Source organism: Aquarana catesbeiana, linkage group LG08 (assembly GCF_042186555.1).
Source record: "Aquarana catesbeiana isolate 2022-GZ linkage group LG08, ASM4218655v1, whole genome shotgun sequence".
NCBI lineage: Eukaryota > Metazoa > Chordata > Amphibia > Anura > Ranidae > Aquarana > Aquarana catesbeiana.
This window is the reverse complement of record NC_133331.1, coordinates 109413862-109432600: the sequence shown is the minus strand read 5'-3', so window position 1 is coordinate 109432600 and position 18739 is coordinate 109413862. Positions and strand designations below refer to the sequence as shown.

Genomic DNA, 18739 nt, shown 5'->3' with positions numbered 1-18739 from the left:
AAGTTTCAATCTTGCAAGAACTGGTTTAGTATTGTTTCTCATCAGTGAATATAACAGGTGAAAAATGAACTTCAGGCAAACCAGTAAATGCATATATACTGTAGGAGCTCTTTTACCTACCAACAGATTTGTGTTTTCGTCCATCAAGTTCTGAGATTTATTGAGCTTTGTCCCAGAGCCCAGTCCTGTCTGACAGGACAGAAGACCTGATTTTTCTCTGCTGCTGTTAAATTACATATACAGGTCTTGCCCTCCCCCAACCTGTGCCTGACCAGTGAAAGGAGAAGTATACAACATACAATCCTTGAAGCATGGTTTAATTTGCTTCAACAGGAGAAACAATTCCATCCTGATCCCCTAAGGCAGGGATCTCCAAACTACGGCCCTCCAGCTGTTGCGGAACTACACGTCCCATGAGGCATTGTAAAACTCTGACATTCACAGACATGACCAGGCACGATGGGAATTGTAGTTCCTGAACAACTGGAGGGCCATAGTTTGAAGACCCCTGCCCTAAGGCAATCATATTTTCCCTGGATCAACAATATCTGGTGTTATTACTTTTCCGTGCACGTTTCCAGCACCACAATCAAAATGCACTGCAGTAGCAATATGCAGTGGGTGTCAATATTAAGTAACATAGTTACTCAGGTTGAAAAAAGACACAAGTTCACCTAGTTCAACCAAAAAAAAAAAAGTTAATGACACCTTAACCCTCCTAGCAGTATTCCCGAGCCTGGATCGGGGTGGATTTTCAATACCAAAAGCAGTATCCCCGAGCCAGACTCGGGATTGCATCGCAGGATCCTTGCAGAGGTTACTTACCTTGTCCCCTGGATCCTGCGATGTCTCCCCGCTGTGATCTGCGAGCCGCCATGTCTCGCTCGATTCACAGTGCTGAGCTCTGTTCCCTGCGAGCGTTGCGACGCACGGGGACGGAGTTCGGCGCCAAATTCAAAAAGTAAAACACACAGTATAGATACAGTATACTGTAATCTTACAGATTATAGTACTGTATCAAATAATTACACATCCCCTTTGGTCCCTAGTGGTCTGCCCAGTGTCCTGCATGCAGTTTTACATTATAAAAACTGTTCTTTCTGCCTGGAAACTGGAGATTGTCCATAGCAACCAAAACTGTCCCTTTACATCAATAGTGGCTTTAGACCAGCTAGAAAACAGTGATAATAAATTAGAATCACTTGCAGAATTGAGCGATAGTGATTTGTGGAGAAATCCGTCATCAAACACTAAAAGTAACGAAAGCGACTGAGCAAATTTCAGTGTTTTTGATTTGATTACATTATTGAATAATTTTTATTATTATTATATTATTATTTGGTATAATTATTTATAGTTATTTATTATATTATAATTTTTTATTTCGTTTTTCAAACTTTATCATACCCGGGATGTCCACTAGACTCTTGTTTGGACAGATTTAAGTGAATTCCTAAGAATTACAGGCCTACAATATAAAATACCAAATTTCTGTGCAAAATAATTGTACCGCTTTCAGCACCTAAAATCTGAAATAATCATACCGCCAGGGAGGTTAAACAAAGGTCGCAAGTGCAGTGCGTTTGCCTCCACTGGATCACATGGTATAGAGGTACCATGCAATCCAGTTGCAGTGAGCATCTAAAAGTAATGCATGCACTACTGTTGGTGTGATACGATTTCAGCCTATTCAAAATGAATGGACTGAAATTGCAATGCACAGAACTGCATGTGAATCACACAAGAATGCACAGCCTCTAAATCCCAAACTCTATATCATTTCTAAAAAAGGTTGAAGCGATAGTATACTGATCTAGATTCTTTGAAAAAATATATTTTCGTCTCCTTTTATTCCTAATAATGCAAACGTTGTTCTGTGAAACATGTTAAATAAGAGTATAATAAAGAGCGACCACTATACCATCTATTTATCACCTCCGCTCCAGTGAGTGCTGGAGGGGCAGAGCACAGAGCTGGTGACTGACAGTCACTGGCCCTTTGCTCACTGAAGACCAAGAACTGAGTGATCAGCAGTCTTTTATCAATCCATTCTTAGTCTAGAGGTGGCGGAGGACAGATGCAGCATCAGACTGATGCCACATCCACCTAGGCGAGTATGTATGTTTATTATTCTTCTCTTTTAATTGGTTTTGGGTTGTGATGTAATGATTTTTATGGATCAATTAACAGACTGTCTGTATTAGTCACTGGTGTCATAAAAGTTACACTATTACTATTGTTATCTTTTCGATTCATGTATAAATGAGGATGCTGATAATACATTTCCTAGATATACACTGCAATCCAATCATTAGTCCACAGAAATAAGAAGGTGCACACTAATGTGCTCATCTCACTCTCTTGTTAGTAAATGAGCACTGCAGCACAGATGAATGGCTGCTTCAACCTCTTACAGCTGAGCTCTACTGTACAGGAACTGCAAGAGGCCGATACCATTTAAAATAAAATGCTCAAAATATGAAATTTTTCCTGTCTGTGTATTTTCATGAAACATAAGGTTGGAATCTCCCTTTCAAAATCCTAATCTCCCCTAAAGTGTCTAGGCGGATACCTAAAGTGTCTAGGTGGATTGGTGGCTGTGGGCAATTTTCATTCATTCTGAGGCTCACTGAATGCTTTAAGAAAGTAATCTATGGTGCCAAAAGTAGACCAAAGTATTACAGATTTGTGTATGCTGCGAGACAAAAGAAACTGCATACTGGACTCACATCAACCATTTTGCAACTAAAAAGATACAATATATTTCCTTTAGTACTGCAGATATAACTTCTGAAATGGAACAACACTTTTTCTTCTGCCATATACTGACCCTCTTCAGCATTTCAAGGGTATGAATTCTCTAAGCTCAGCAAAAACGAGACAATTGTAAAGCTGCACACCATTGAACTGGACTGATAAATTGGTGTGATGGATGTGTGCTTTCCACTGACCTTTGCAAAGTGATCGAATGCAATACAGGACTGTGATCACCAATATATATAGGCATTTACTATAAGTAAGGCATGTTTCTAGATCTCTAAAAACTCTCTAATAGCTTACTGTGTTTTAAAGATACTTCTGGCAACATACTGAGTGAAGGGAACAAATAATTATTAAAGTGGTTGCAAATGCAAGACATTTTTTCAACTTAATGCCTCACTTCCTGTTGGGTCTAGAGGACAGGAAGTAAAGGAAAATCTCCATAATGAAACACAGATAAGGCCCCTTTCCCAAGTGTGTGACTTTTCCTGCAACTTTGGACATCAGAGTCGCATGACAAGTCATACCCCATGGTTCCCAACGATAACCATGCATATCTGTGCGACTTCAAAGTAGTACCTGCACTACTTTGGTCAGACTTTGATGCGAGTTGAAGCCCATATTGCTCAAGTTTCCACAGGCATTCCCTAAAATCATGTCAAAGTCGCGGTAGTGTGAAAGGGGCCTTACAAAAAAAAAAGGTTTTGGCTTTAGATATTCTTTAACCACTTCCCGCCCGCCCTATAGCGGATTGACGTCCGGGAAGTGGTTCTGTTATCCTGACTGGACGTCATATGACGTCCAGCAGGATAACATGCCGCAGCGCGCCCCCTGGGGCGCGCATCGCGGCGATCGGTGGAGCGGTGTGTCAGTCTGACACACCGCTACACTGATCTTGGTAAAAAGCCTCCGGCGGAGGCTCTTTGCCACGTGATCAGCCGTGTCCAATCACGGCTGATCACGCTGTCAATAGGAAGAGCCGTTGATCGGCTCTTCCTCACTCGCGTCTGACAGACGCAAGTAGAGGAGAGCCGATCGGCGGCTCTCCTGGCAGGGGGGGTCAGCGCTGATTGTTTATCAGTGCAGCCCCCCTCAGATCACCCCACTGGACTACCAGGGATGCCACTAGGACCACCAGGGAAGGGGCAACATGGATGGCCAGGTATGTACCCCATGGCCATCCACATGTGCCCAATCTGTGCCAATCAGTGCCCACAAATGATTGGCACTATTATGTCCATGATCTGCCCAGCAATGCCCAGATCTGCCCAGCAATGCTTTTTTCAGTGCCACCTGTCATTGCCCATCTGTGCCAACTGTCATTGCCCATCGGTGCCACCTGTCAGTGCCCATCTGTGCCCATCTGTGCCTATCAGTGCCCACCTATCAGTGCCCATCAGTGCCACACATCAGTGCCACCCATATATACCAATCAATGCCACCTACGAGTGCCCATCAGTGATGCCTATGTGTGCCCATCGGTGCCACCTATGAGTGCCCATCAGTGCCGCATACCAGTGCCACCTATCAGTGCCCATCAGTGCCACCTATCAGTGCCCATCAGTGCCGTCTATCAGTGCCCATCATCAGTGCCCGTTAGTGCCACCTCATCAGTGCCACCTCATTGGTGCCACCTCATCGGTGCCCATCAGTGCCGTCGTATCAGTGCCCATCAGTGCAGCCATATCAGTGCCCATTATTGAAGGAAAAGCGTACTTATTTACAAAAAAATTTAACAGAAACAAAGAAAAACTTGTTTTTTTTCGAAATTTTCGGTCTTTTTTTATTTGTTGCGCAAAAAATAAAAACCGCAGAGGTGATCAAATACCACCAAAAGAAAGCTCTATTTGTGGGAACAAAATGATAAAAAAATTTGTTTGGGTACAGTGTAGCATGACCGCGCAATTGTCATTCAAATTGCAACAGCGCTGAAAGGTGAAAATTGGGCTGGGCGGGAAGGTGTCTAAGTGCCTGATATTGAAGTGGTTAAGGCCCCTTTCATATGGGCGGATCCGCTCAGAGGACTGCGCCAGCTCAGTGGAAGATTGCTCCGTTGATCCCCGATGAGCCGGCGGATGACAGGTCCGTCTCTGCTCACTGTGCAGGGACAGACCTGTCAGAGCCCCGCTAATCTCTATGGGAAGATTGGATGAAAACGGACAGCATGTCCGTTTTCATCTGATCCGATTCGCTGGACAGATGACAAACGTATCGCCATCTGTCTGTTTTCAGCGGATCTTGTCAGATCGGATGGTAGGCAGGTGTCAGCGGACACATCTCCGCTGATATCTGCCTGCCCATACAAGCCAATGGGTGGCCCGCTCGGATCCGCTTGAAAACGGACAGGTGGATCCGAGCAGGTCTATCATGTGAAAGGGGCCTAACTATATTATTAAAATACATGAATCCAACGATGCCAATCATGCCAGAATGTTGAGTAACCTGACCTCTCTCACTTGCATGCTTCCTATGATTGCTTGCTAAGACAACAAGTCAGAGAAGCAGAGCTCCCATCTGGCATCAGTCAAAAGAGGGAAAACAAATCTTCCATTTCCCTTTAGTATGTGCCTGTTTTAGGGAAAGGCATAACTTCAGCTATTCTTAGCTTTCCTAACCACAGTCACAGCACCTGGTAGCATGACGTTAAGGTAAAGTGTACTGCACTGAGCGAGAGAGGGCGAGAGCCTGAAGATGAATGTGGCTGCACTTGTAGCTGCTTCGAAGCTTGTTCCCAGCGACAATAAATCAGCAACAAGTGAAATAGAAATCTCATTAGCTACAAAATATATCTATCACCTTGGCACTATTCCCAGACAGGAGACAGTACAATTGTTAGTGCTTTGCTAGTGTTTTCAAATGTTAACCATTTATGACACAAAGCAACTTTATTTCAAATGCATCATTATGAAGAGTGCAGCTGTATAATGCCCCTCCGTGTGATGGACATGTCTATGCTGTTAAAGCAGACATCAAGAAATACAGAAACAACATACTTTAGTCTAGTTATAAAGTCATTAAAAACCTTTTTACAGTATATCCTCTTTTTTGGTTGTATAATATACCCCTTTTTTCTTTCCTTTTCTTTTTCTTTCTTTTTGAGGCACCTATCCTACCCATGTATTTTTTTTTCTATATTGTTTTCTGATTTTATGCCCTGTTTTTATTGTGTAATGCTTTGTTATGCTGTTTCTCAATTTAACATTGGCTGATGTAAGCATTTTGATTTTTTTTTCTAATTGTATCATTCATGTTGTCAAACCTAATCCTGAAAAGTAATAAAAATGTATTAAACAAAAAAAAATAAAAAATGCAAACCAACTCCACATTGTTGTATTGCACAATGCTGCCAGCAAACAGGAACAGGAAGCAGTTTTAGTAGATCTCCTCCAGAGTGCATAAGAAGTATAGATGGGCAGAGGTTCACCACTCTGTGAAAGGCTGCATCTAAAAATTGTTGAACAATTTCAGAATAATTTTCCTCAATGTAACATTGCAAAGACTAACTATATCATCATCTACAGTACATAATATCAACAAAAGATTCCGAGAATCTGTAGAAATCTCTGTGCACAAAGGACAAGGACGAAATGCAATATTGGATACCTGTGATCTTCTGGCCCTCAGGAGACACTGCATTTAAAAAACAAACATGAATCTGTGATGGATATCACTGCATGGGCTCAGGAATACTTCCAAAAAATACTGTCTGTGAACACAGTTCACTGTGCCATCCTAAAATGCAAGTTAAAGTTCTATCATGAAAAGAAGAAGCCATGTCTGAACATGATCCAGAAACGCCACCGTCTTCTCTGGGCCAAACATTGTTTAAAGTGGTCAGATGAATCAAAATTTGACATTGTTTCTGGCAACTATGGGCGCCGCATTCGCAGAGCAAAAGCCTGATGGTATGGGGGTGCATTAGCGCGTATGGAATAGGCAGCTTGCACATCTAGAAAGGCACCATCGCAACTGAAAGATATATCCAGATTTTAGAGCACCATATGCTTAGGCAAGAATGGGACAACATTCCTCTCCCGAAACTCCAGCAACTGGTCTCCTCAGTTCCCAAATGTTTACAGAGTGTTAATAAAAGAAGAAAGGATGCCACACTGTGGTAAACATGGCCCCGTCCCAACTTTTTGGGAATTGGGGTTGTTCTTTGCCAGCTTTTTGTTGCACTGTCCCAACTTTTTTGAAACGTATTGCTGCCATAAATTTAGAAATGACCTTATTTTTGTCTTAAAATGGTATATTTTCTCAGTTTAAACATTTGAAATGTTTTCTATTTTCTATTGTGAAAAAAAAATAGGTTTATGAGATTTGCATGTCATTGCATTCTGTTTTTATGTAGATTTTACACAGCGTCCCAACTTTTCGAAATTGAGGTTGTACCCAATATTGTTTTAATTCCATTTTACACAGCGTCCCAACTTTTTTGAAATTGAGGTTGTACCCAATATTGTTTTTTTTTTTTTTTGTAATTCTTTATGTCTTTCAAAGACATCACATGTTAATTAACAGATATAAATGTAACAAATGACAGCATATACAGAGATGGTTGAGTCATAGGCATGTCACATAGAGGGTTATAGATCGAATCAGAAGTGGCAAACAAACAGGCCCCTTAATTATATGTTCAGTGTAGCGTATGTAGGGTTACAACCTTATGGTAGGGCAGTCCGAAAACCCAGCCTGAGATAGGCAAAAAAAAAAAAACTTCTCAAGTATCATCTTAATAACCCGTTTGAGTCTGCAAAGCAATCAAAACTGACTAGTGATAATAAAATTAGAATAAAAAAAATAAATAAAAAGAAATTCCCCGGCTGGCCGGAAGGGATTACCCCAATGCGACCAGCTGGGTCCAGTCGTGGGAGCATAGATAGGCAATGTGCATCAAGATATTCTCATTATCTGGCTAAACTTTCCCCACAACTGGAGAGGATTGAGGGGGAAACAGAGGGGGGGGGGGGGGGGGGCAGAAAAGGAGGAAAGAGGTGAAAAGAAAGAAGAGGAAGAGAATACAGCGGCGGTGGAGTCCCCCGGCCAGGCAGGCAGCCCAGGCCCCGTAATCATTCAGCCCGAGCCATCTCCTGGAGGTACGATTCAGAGTAAGTAAAGTGTTGCCAAGGTCTCCAAGTCTCCCGAAAGGCCTCCTCCCTGTCGTACAGCGTGGCAGTTAGATCCTCCATATTGCGAAGTTCGTTCACTTTAGCATACCACTGCTTTTGTAGGTGGGGACTCCGATCTCCAACATAAGGGTATACATGCCTTGGCTGCGTTCAATAATTGAATGGTTAGAGAGGCTTTATATTTCTTGATCGGACGTTTAGAGAGATGCAGCAAGCAGGCCCCAGGGTCTCCCTCCAAAGCAACACCAGTAAGGTGTTCAACTGTGCGTGCCACCTCCAACCAGTAGGGTTTGATTTTGGGACAATCCCAGAAAACGTGAAGCATCGTTCCCTCTCCCTCCCCACATCGCCAACATGAGCTAGAAACCTGTGGGAAAAAACGGTGCAGAGTAGAAGGTACTCTGTACCATCTAGTCACAATCTTATAGCATGTTTCTTGAACCCTGGTGGCCAGGGACGATTTCTGGGCAAAATGTAGAATCTTTTCTCTCTGTGGTTCAGTGAATTGTACGCCTAGTTCTTCTTCCCACTTAGAGAGAAAGGGGGGTACGAATCCTTCTGCTGGTGATATCAGTGAGGAGTATATCATTGATAGACAATGGCGGGTCGGTTCTTTACGATAACAGATTTGTTCCAGCTCTGTAAGCTGGCGCGATATACCCGGAGTCCGTGCACAACGGCGTAGGAAATTGCGAAGTTGGAGGCCGCTCAAAAAGTCTAATGGAGGGTCAGAACCTGCCGACACCCGGCGTCCGCCGTGAGCTGGCCAGTCGGGTCTAGAAAGTCGTGGAGGTGTGGCCAACTGCCCTCCTTCGTTAAGTGACGGAATACAGGACCCTCGCAACCGGGTGAAAAATCAGGGTTGCCCGGAATTGGCACCATAGGTGAAGGTATTGGGGATATCGAGGAATGCCTGAAGGCATCTCTCGCCACCTGAATCGTGCTTCCTAGAGTGGGGTGAGCAGCGATGGCCTTCGGTATGGGAGTGGTGGTCCAGGGCCAGCTTTTGGCCGTGCCTTCGGAGTCCTCGAACTCCATTGTCACCCACTGCTTTGCCTCCGCATGACAATGCCAATCCACTACCCTGGTGAGGTGAGTTGCCCTATAGTACACTTTCACATCAGGAAGACCAACCCCACCTTTGTGTTTTGCCATGTGGAGAAGTTGCAGTTTAATGCGCGGCTTTCGGTGTGACCAGATAAAGTCACGGAACAGTGAGTGGATCCGCTTAAAGAAGGGAGGAGGGAGACGAATGGGGAGGGCCTGTAGCAGATAGAGCACCCTTGGCATGGCTGTCATCTTGATGGCATTGCATCGACCAAACCACGTCAGGGTCAAGGAGTGCCAGTGGAGCAAATCCGTCTTGAGTCGAAGGAGTAGAGGAGCGAAATTCGCCTGATATAGATTGGCAGGGTCGGGGGTAATGTCAACTCCCAGATATGGGATAGTATCGGTTGCCCAATGTAGCTGGTACTCTGCGCACAGGCGGCGTACTATGTCTGTGCCCACCGTGATGTTAAGTAAGGAGGATTTTGTTAAATTAATTCGGAACTGGGAGAGATCTCCATAGATTTGGAGGGAGTGAAGTAAAGTAGGAAGTGAGGCCAGTGGGTCCGTCAGGAAAAAGATGAGGTCGTCGGTTAAAGCGGCTACCTTATGTGTCCCAGAGGATTTGTGGTAGCCGATAATGCCCGAGTTCGCCCTTATCCTGCAAAGGAAGGGCTCCAACGTGAGTATAAAGATTAGCGGAGACAGAGGACAGCCCTGTCGGGTGCCATTACGTATGGTAAAGTAGCTTGACCTTGTTTCGTTTACCTTAACTGCTGCTGTAGGATGAGAGTAGAGGGATAGTATCCAGCTGAGCATTGATGAGCGGAGACCTATATGCTCCAGGGTGGCCTGTATGAAGGACCAATCTACACGGTCGAAAGCCTTCTCCGCGTCTGTAGACAGCAGGAGAAGGGGTCGCCGTGATGTCCTGGCTGCATGAATCAAATTGATTACCCTGATGGTGTTATCACGGGGTTCTCGAAGTGGCACAAAACCTGCCTGGTCCTTATGAATCAAGCTCGGCAAATGCAAAATTAGTCTATTGGCCAGTATCTTGGCAAACAATTTCAGATCAGTGTTCAGGAGAGCTATCGGCCGGTAGCTTCCGCACCGCAAGGGATCCTTCCCCTCTTTAGGGATAAGGGAAATATAGGCTCTTAAAGTGTCAATGGGAAAGGAGTTACCTTCAGTGATTGAATTAAGTGCAGATATCAGGGGTTTAGAAAGCGTCTCATAGAATGTCTTATAGTACGCCGGTGTAAACCCGTCTGGGCCTGGGGCTTTCTTAGGTTTTGAGTTCGCTAGTGCCACACCCAATTCTTCTAAGGTGATGGGTTCCTCTAATTCTTCCTGGACCGCAGTCGGGAGTGAGGGCATACCCGACATGGTAATGTAAGATCGGGGGGTGAATCCCCCGGCAGAATTAGGGTCTTCCAGTGGTTGCCTGTCAAGGTTGTAAAGGCCTTCATAGAAGGATCGAAACTCCACTGCAATATCAGAGGATGCAGTCATCTTCCGACCAGAGGATGACAGGATGTGGGAGATATAGGTTTTGGTACGTGGGCCACGTAGTGCTCTGGCTAGGAGCGAGCCAGGTTTATTGGAGTACTCGTACATCGTTCGGCGTGCCCACGCCAATTTTTGTTTCATTTTATGGAACAAAAGTGCGTGAAGCTCCTTGCGGGCTTTAAGGAGGTCATGGTGGGTGGATCGGGCAAGACTGGCCTTATGGGCACCCTCCAGGGTACGGATCTGGGCGAAGAGTTCATCAATGCGGCGTGTTCTGTCCCGCTTAAGGCGGGCACCTATACTAATTAGCGTGCCCCTAATAACTGTCTTGTGAGCCTCCCAAACCGTTAACGGGTTAGGAAGTGAGGCTTCGTTGACAGCAAAGTATTCCCGCAACTTGGCCTGTATTTCTGAACAAATCTCCTCTGACTGCAACAAGGCTTCATTAAGCCTCCAGGAGGGTGGAGTCCGGGTCATCGGCCCCAGCTGGAGAGTCATATGAATCGGTGCATGGTCTGAGAAGGATATGACATCTATGGAGGTATTCACCACCCTAGCTAGATCTTTATGTGTGATCAGCAAATAGTCCAATCTCGAGTAAGAGTGGTGGACTGAAGAAAAATATGTATAGTCCCTATCCTGTGGGCGCGACAGACGCCAGGGGTCTATTAGGCGTAGAGCATGGAGGTCTGCCTTCAGTCGCTTGAGGCATGCGTAAGAAAGATGGGACGAGCCGCGTGAGGCATCTAGCAAGGGATCCATTGTAAAGTTAAGATCCCCCCCAAAGACAAGCACCCCCTCCGAAAACTCCAGTAGCTAAGGTAGCAGCTTCCGCAGGAATTGTGGGTGGTCTACATTGGGGAAGTAGACATTGGCGAAGGTGACCTGTACATCAGACACCCTTCCCTTCAGGAGGAGAAAGCGACCCTGGGGATCTACCCGCTGCGCCTCGAAGACCCATGGTACTGGGATTTTGCTACAAGGATGCTGACCCCCTTAGATTTGGAGATGGGCGATATGCTGTGGTATGCCGTTGGGAATGCTCCATTAGTCAATTTAGGAGTGCGATCACCATGGAAATGTGTTTCCTGTAAAAAAGCAATTTGGGTTTTGCCTTTACGCAGATCAGTTAGTAACTGGGAGCGTTTTTCTGGTACATTGAGACCACGTACATTAAGGGAGGTGACCTTTAGGAGACCCATAATGCCAGTTATCAATCCGGTAAGCAGGGACAGTAATGTGAGGTATGTAATCTTCTCCAGTCTCAGGGCAGCACCACCGACAAACAGAAAAGGGAACTAAGGAGGGTACCCAATATTGTTTTAATACCATTTTATTTAATTGAAGAGAAAGAAAGCAAGCACTGGGGTTGATTTACTAAAGGCAAATACTGTGCACTTTGCAAGTGCAGTTGCACTCTGAAAGGGAATTCACCCTCATGCTTAGCTAATGAGGGGAAGCTCTGCTGACTCCCATCATCCATTCATGTACAAGCAAAAATTGTCTTTATTTTCCTTGCATGTGATTGCGCATTCTTTGCAAAGTGAAGCTTCACCTCATTTACTAAGCTCTGGAGCAAATGCCCTTGCAGAGTGTCTATTTGTCTATTTGTCTTTAGTAAATCAACCCCATTGCTTTTTAAGTAGTAATCAATCAATAAAGAATAAACAGGGTTGGAGTAACTTCAATACATACAGTACTAGCCCTTTAGTAGCATAAGGCCCAAAATGTGACATTGAGATCTTTTCAGCCATCACCAGCAACCGGTTTGATACTATACATTTTTTTCAGCTGTAATAGGCCTAAACATCAAAGATATTCATATTACTATAGGAGACTTCAGTGGCGGAATTACCAGGGTCGCAACAGTCGCACTTGGGACTGGGCCCGGCATTCCGCCACCGTCGGGGGGGGGGGCAGCGAGGTTGCTCTTCACAGCGCTCTGAGCGGAGAGCGTGTCTCTCATCTAACAGCAGAGAGACACCGGCATCATTTGTTTTATTTCCCTCTCCATGTGTCCTCTCTCTCGCACAGGATGACAGAGGACACACAGCTGATCTTCTCCCCCCTCCCCTCTCCTCTGTGCTCCGCGGGAAATGTGAGTTTCTTAGCTTCACACTTGACTGCCCGCAGAGCACAAAGGAGAGGGGAGGGGTGAGAAGATCAGCTGTGTGTCCTCTGTCATCCTGTGCGAGAGAGAGGACACACGGAGAGGGAAATAAAACAAACGATGCCGGTGTCTCTCTGCTGTTAGATGAGAGACACACAGGGGTTGCCGGGGGGGGCGCACCGGGTGACACCCGCCAGAGGGGTGACACCTGTGGGCAGCGGCACCGCATGCCACTGCACAGAGGAGCAGACCGAAGCCGCCTCCCCCTCCTCTCTGTTTACGGAGGGGGAGTCCGAGGGACACATGCCGCTGTGCCTATCCCGCACTGTTCTGAGGTCTGTAAAGTTTTTATCCAAATAGACATGTGCTGGGGGGTACACTATGGGAGGGGGGTCTGCACTGATGGAGGGACGGTGGTCTGCACTGAGGGGGGTCTGCATTGATGGGGTGGGGGTCTGAACTGAGGGGGGTCTGCATTGATGGGGTGGGGGTCTGCACTGAGGGGGGTCTGCATTGATGGGGTGGGGGTCTGAACTGAGGGGGAGTCTGCATTGATGGGGTGAGGGTCTGCATTGATGGGGTGGGGGTCTGCACTGAGGGGGTCTGTATTGATGGAGGGAGGGGGGTCTGCACTGAGTGGGGTCTGCATTGATGGGGGATCTGCACCATGGGGGGTCTGCATTGGGGGGGTGCTGATAGATTGGGATGGTCTGCAATGAGGGGGGTCTGCACTGATGGAGGGGGGTGGTCTGCATTGTGGGGTGCCTGCACTGATGGAGGGGGGTCTGTACTGAGGGGGGGTGTGAACTGATGGAGGGGGGGCGGCAATGAGGGAGGGGAGGTCTGCACTGATGGAGGGGGGTCTGTACTGAGGGGGGGTGTGAACTGATGGAGGGGGGGTCTGTACTGAGGGGGTGTGTGAACTGATGGAGGGGGGGTCTGTACTGAGGGGGGGTGTGAACTGATGGAGGGGGGGTCTGTACTGAGGGGGGGTGTGAACTGATGGAGGGGAGTCTGTACTGAGGGGGGGTGTGAACTGATGGAGGGGGGTCTGTACTGAGGGGGTGTGAACTGATGGAGGGGGGTCTGCAATGAGGGAGGGGAGGTCTGCACTGATGGAGGGGGGTCTGTACTGAGGGGGGTGTGAACTGATAGAGGGGGGTCTGCAATGAGGGAGGGGAGGTCTGCACTGATGGAGGGGGGTCTTCACTGGGGTCTATAGTGATAGAGGGGGGTCTATACTGATAGATGGGGGTCTGCACTAAGGAGGTCTACACTGATAGATGGGTGTCTATGCTGACAGAGAGGGGCTATACTGATAGATGGGGGGTCTGCAATGAGGGGGGGCTAAACTTATGGATGGGGTATGTACTTAGTGAGGAGGATCTATACTGCAAGAGGGGGGGTCTGTACTTAGTGGGGGGTCTATACTGAGAGGGGGGTCTGCAGTTAGTGGAGGGGGGTCTGTACTGAGGGGGGGCTATAGTTGGTGGAGGGGGTGACACCAATTTTTTCCTCACCGGGTGACACCAACCCTGGTGATGCCACTGGAGAGACACGCTCTCCGCTCAGAGCCGTGCTGTCCTGAGAAGACAGAGGACTCTGATAGAGGACTCTGATGGGCACTGATAAGATTTACTGATGAGCACTGAAGGGGAGGCACTGATAGGGGACACCAATGGGAGGCACTGATAGGGGACAACGATGGGAGGCACTGATAGGGGACACCGATGGGAGGCGCTGATAGGATTTACTGATGGGCACTGAAGAGAGGCACTGATAGGGGGCACTGATGGGCAATGATAGGAGGCACTGATGGGGAGCACTGAGAAGGCACTAGGGGGCACTGATAGGGGGCACCAATGAGAGGCACTGATATGATTTACTGATGAGCACTGATAGGGGGCACAGATGGGAAGCACCAATGGGATTTACTGATGAGCACTGAAGGGAGGCACTGATAGGGGGCACTGAGAAGGCACTAGGGGGCACTGATAGGGGGCACTAAGAAGGCACTGATAGGGGCACAGATAGGAGGCACTGATGAGCACTGAAAGGGGGCACTGATAGGCTGTACTGATAGGAGGCATTGATGGGCATCATTGGCACTGATAGGCAGAACTCATATGCTGCACGGATGGGCACTGAGGAACACTGATAGGCAGAACTAAGGCAGTATTGATGGGCACTGATGGGCAGTATTGAAGAGTACCGATAGGTGGCATGGATGGACGCTGCAATAATGAGCACTGATAGGTGATGCTGATAGGCAGATTTGATGGGCACTAATAGGCAGCATTAATGAGCACTGATAGGTAACACTTGTAGGCGGCATTGATGGGCACTGACAGGCGGCATTGATGGGCACTGATACATGGCACTGATGATTGGGGCACTGATTATCAGTGTAAACAATTTACTGACATTCTTGACAGTTAATGGCAGTCCTTTCCTCACACAGACACAGTGCTGGAGGAAAGGGCTGCGGATAACCGGCAAGTCTGTTTACATGTGATCAGCTGACATCACATGGTAAAGGGCCACTGTGATTGCGCTGGATGCACGTCCCAGGGGGCATGAATCACAGTTTTGGGAGGATGTCCATGGATAACCTCCCAAAATTGGAAGCCTGGTGCTCGGATGGAAAGGGAGGGGGGCCATCATTGTTTCTTGCACCAGGGCCCTGAAGGTTCTAGTTACGGCTCTGGGAGACTTTGTTTATTAACCGTTATAAAAAGAAAAAAAAAATATTTTTGCATATTTTCATGGGGCTGTTCTTTTGCCTTGTTTGAAATGATAAAAACTCCTACATGGTTTTATGTAGCAAAGCCTTAGACTTATGGACAAATCACAAAAATATTATAGTAGGCAACCTGAAAACTCAACTTGTAGGCAAATACATAAAGCATTTCTACCAATGACAGGAAAGTATGAATAGCCAATAACTGCACAAGCAAAAGCTGCTTTCCCTTCATTGCCTAGACCCACAAGCCTATTGTGCTGACTCGTAAATCCAGACTAGAAAAAATTGTGCAGTTCTAAAAGGCCACTAACAAATAGCAAATTCCTGAATTCTGATTTATAACAGATATTTACTATACGTTCAGCAGTCTGCTTAACAACAAATTAAAGACTTAACAAGTATAGCTACATGCCATATTTCCTAAGTGGTTTTAATTATCTGTGATAACTTAGTCCATCATTATTTAATACTGGTGCTTGCAACTCTACATAACTGAATGCTGTAGTTCAATTTTCACTCAACATACATACTATATTAATGGTGAGCTTTGCAATGTTGTGTAATAAGTACATTTTAACGTACTAGACACCATGGGTATTTTAAAGCTTTAGATTGGACCAAAAAATACAAGGGAAAAAAATGTATTTTAAATCTCCCAGCAAAGTCACATAAAAGACACAATGGAAGCGTAATTTTCTTTGGTTCACACTGTCAGTAAGAGATGCTAAGGTCTAATAAGTGCAATGTGTCTCTTTTATTCAATATCCAGGATTCTTTGATTTGATTTGACATGAAAAGAACCACGAGGCAACCTGCTGATAAGGAACTTCTGGATCTTCCAAAAGCCAATCTATCATTAACTAGTATTTTAACAAGCTACAAAAGGAAAGGAAACAAATAAAACAAGATGACAGGTTGTTGGATGACAGTATGTGGAGGGGGGTGACACTCACAAATTACGAGGAAAGTTTATTTCATTTTTAATTGGCTGTAAATTAAAAATGGAAGAAAAGAAAAGATTTTCCCACACATGTTAAACATAAATATCCATTACCCAATGCCACTAGCATTTGCAAGAAAGATGGGGATTTGAAAAAAAAAATATATAATAGTAGGGTCGCTAGTAACTACAAATGAGGTTTTTGTATCTATGTTCAAGATGCTATTCTGAAAAGTGAACAGCTAGATTTTAAAGCATTCCACAGACAACAAAGGCAATTACTTAGTAATGACAACCATTAAAAAAATTGGCAAACTGGGTATTGGTTGGCATGAAACCACTCGCTAAAATTCTGTTGTTCCCATATGACAGATACAGTATCAAAATATTCGGCAACAAGAAACCAGTTTCAGGTATTTGCTCTAGAATCCCCTAAAACCCAACCCTAATTCTCAACCTAAACTCTGACACTAGGTAAACTCCTTGAAATTCATAAGCTCTTTGCCATCACTAAAAATTTCAGGCAACATGCCAACAGTATTAATGCTGACACCACCATATCCCTATTCTACAAATAAATAGGCAAATAGGATGTTCATTCCAAAGCCGCGTACACACGATCGGAATTCCTGACGGGAAATGTTCGATGTGAGCTCATTGTCGGAAAGTCCGACTGTGTGTATGCTTCATCAAACATTTGCTGTCGGAATTTCCGCACACAAATGTTTGAGAGCAGGTTCTCAAATTTTCCGGCAACAAAACTTGTTGTCAGAAAGTACGATCGTGTCTACGCAAGTCCATCACACAAAAGTTTGTGCATGCTCTGAATCAAGCAGAAGGAGCCGCAATGGTTATTTAACTTCCTTATTCTCGGCTCGTCGTACGTGTTGTACGTCACGCATTCTTGACGTTTGGAATTTCCGACAACATTTGTGTGACCGTGTGTATGCAAGACAAGTTTGAGCCAACATGCTTCGGAAAAAAATCCACGGTTTTGTTGTCAGAAAATACGATCGTGTGTACGGAGCATAAAGGGAGTTTTCCTTTAAAGGATAAGTTTGCCTTTTTAAAAAAAAAAATTATAAATGCACATCTTTTTGCAGGTAAAAAAATGTGCATTATTTTTTTTATTGGGAGCCTGGAAAGCATTGCACCCACGATCGGGAGATCTTGGGTGCTATGCAGGGCTCTTGCAGGCTCTGTGTGTAAGCTATTTGGCTGTACATTATATGACCAAACAGTTACACATTAACAGGAAGCATCAATTCAGCTCTCAGCAGCGCCATGGTAGTTTATTGAGAACTATAAGCCAACAGCCGCAAAGGCTCCTGGACCTTGTAGCTTTCAATTCACAGAACTCTTGGGATGGGTGACGCAGCCGGGCAGGTAGAGCCCCGCACATCCACGTTCCTGCAGATTCTGACAGAGAGTGAGAAAAATCCCCTGCCACCTGTGACATCGGGATTCGGGGAGGTGCGGGGACCAGTGTATTTGTAACATGTTACATGTTACACCCTGAATATGGGTGTAACATGTTACAGAAGGTGAACTTGTCCTTTAAGGGCCTTACACACGGGCTAAATATCAGGTAGCATTGGCGGGTTCAGTAGGAACTGGCTGACATTTGGCTTCTGTCGAAAGGGCATGCCCAAAAAAGGTCTGCCGATCAGCACCCAATCAGCGCTCTTAGACAATGTCTGAGAGCACCAACCGGTGTGTTCTGGCCAAGGCCTGTCCCCCTGTCTGAACACAATAGCTCAGCGGGGGAGATCACTGTATTAACATTGGATAGTTAGTACTGCAGCTGCTCCCAAGCTCTTCAGTTTTTTTTTCATTCAGCCTGCTGGGTTGATTGAAAAAAAAAACTTCTAGAGTGTACTAGGCTTTAGCTTGAATGAAGTGAAGCACTGCTGACTTCCATCCAATCCAATCCTTTGCAAGCAAAATACAATTTTAATTTTATTTTCCTTTCATGTGATTGGGTATTCTTTACAAAGTACACTTTTACCACATTCACTAAGCAAGCTAAGTGAAAGGGAAATCTTTCAAAGAGAACAGCCAATTTGCTTTTAGTAAATCAACTCCTCTGTCTCGGACCAAAACCTTCTACCAACCCGACAGATGTGTTACAGCTCTTTTTCCTTTCTGTGTAAAAATGTCAATTTGAGCTGTTGAGCTCAGTACACAGATCTCTTTTTCAACAGAAACTAAAAGGAGACTAAAATGTAAAAATTTAAAAATAGCAGCCCAAATGGCCAGCTAGTGTTAATACAAAATAATAACATGCAATATCTCATATTTGGGTCAAATACAAAACATTTTTTTTTTTAGATTTTGATGTTTAGCCCTTACCATAATGAAAAAAAAAAAACATCCACAAAACCACTATACCTTCACTTTAATGGGGTCATTGGCTGGCTAGCTTATGAAACTGCCACCAGCCCACATGTACATAAAACTTTGTGTCAAATGCCACAGTTGCCAGATGGCCTGTCTAG

The 18739-nt window shown here is 45.4% G+C and overlaps 1 protein-coding gene across 33 annotated transcripts in view; it reads right to left on the bottom strand.

Annotated features, from left to right (window-relative positions):
• ANK3 (ankyrin 3) overlaps nucleotides 1-18739 on the bottom strand; it is a 902861-nt gene that overhangs the window by 199309 nt on the left and 684813 nt on the right. The gene's annotated exons all lie outside the window — the stretch shown is intronic.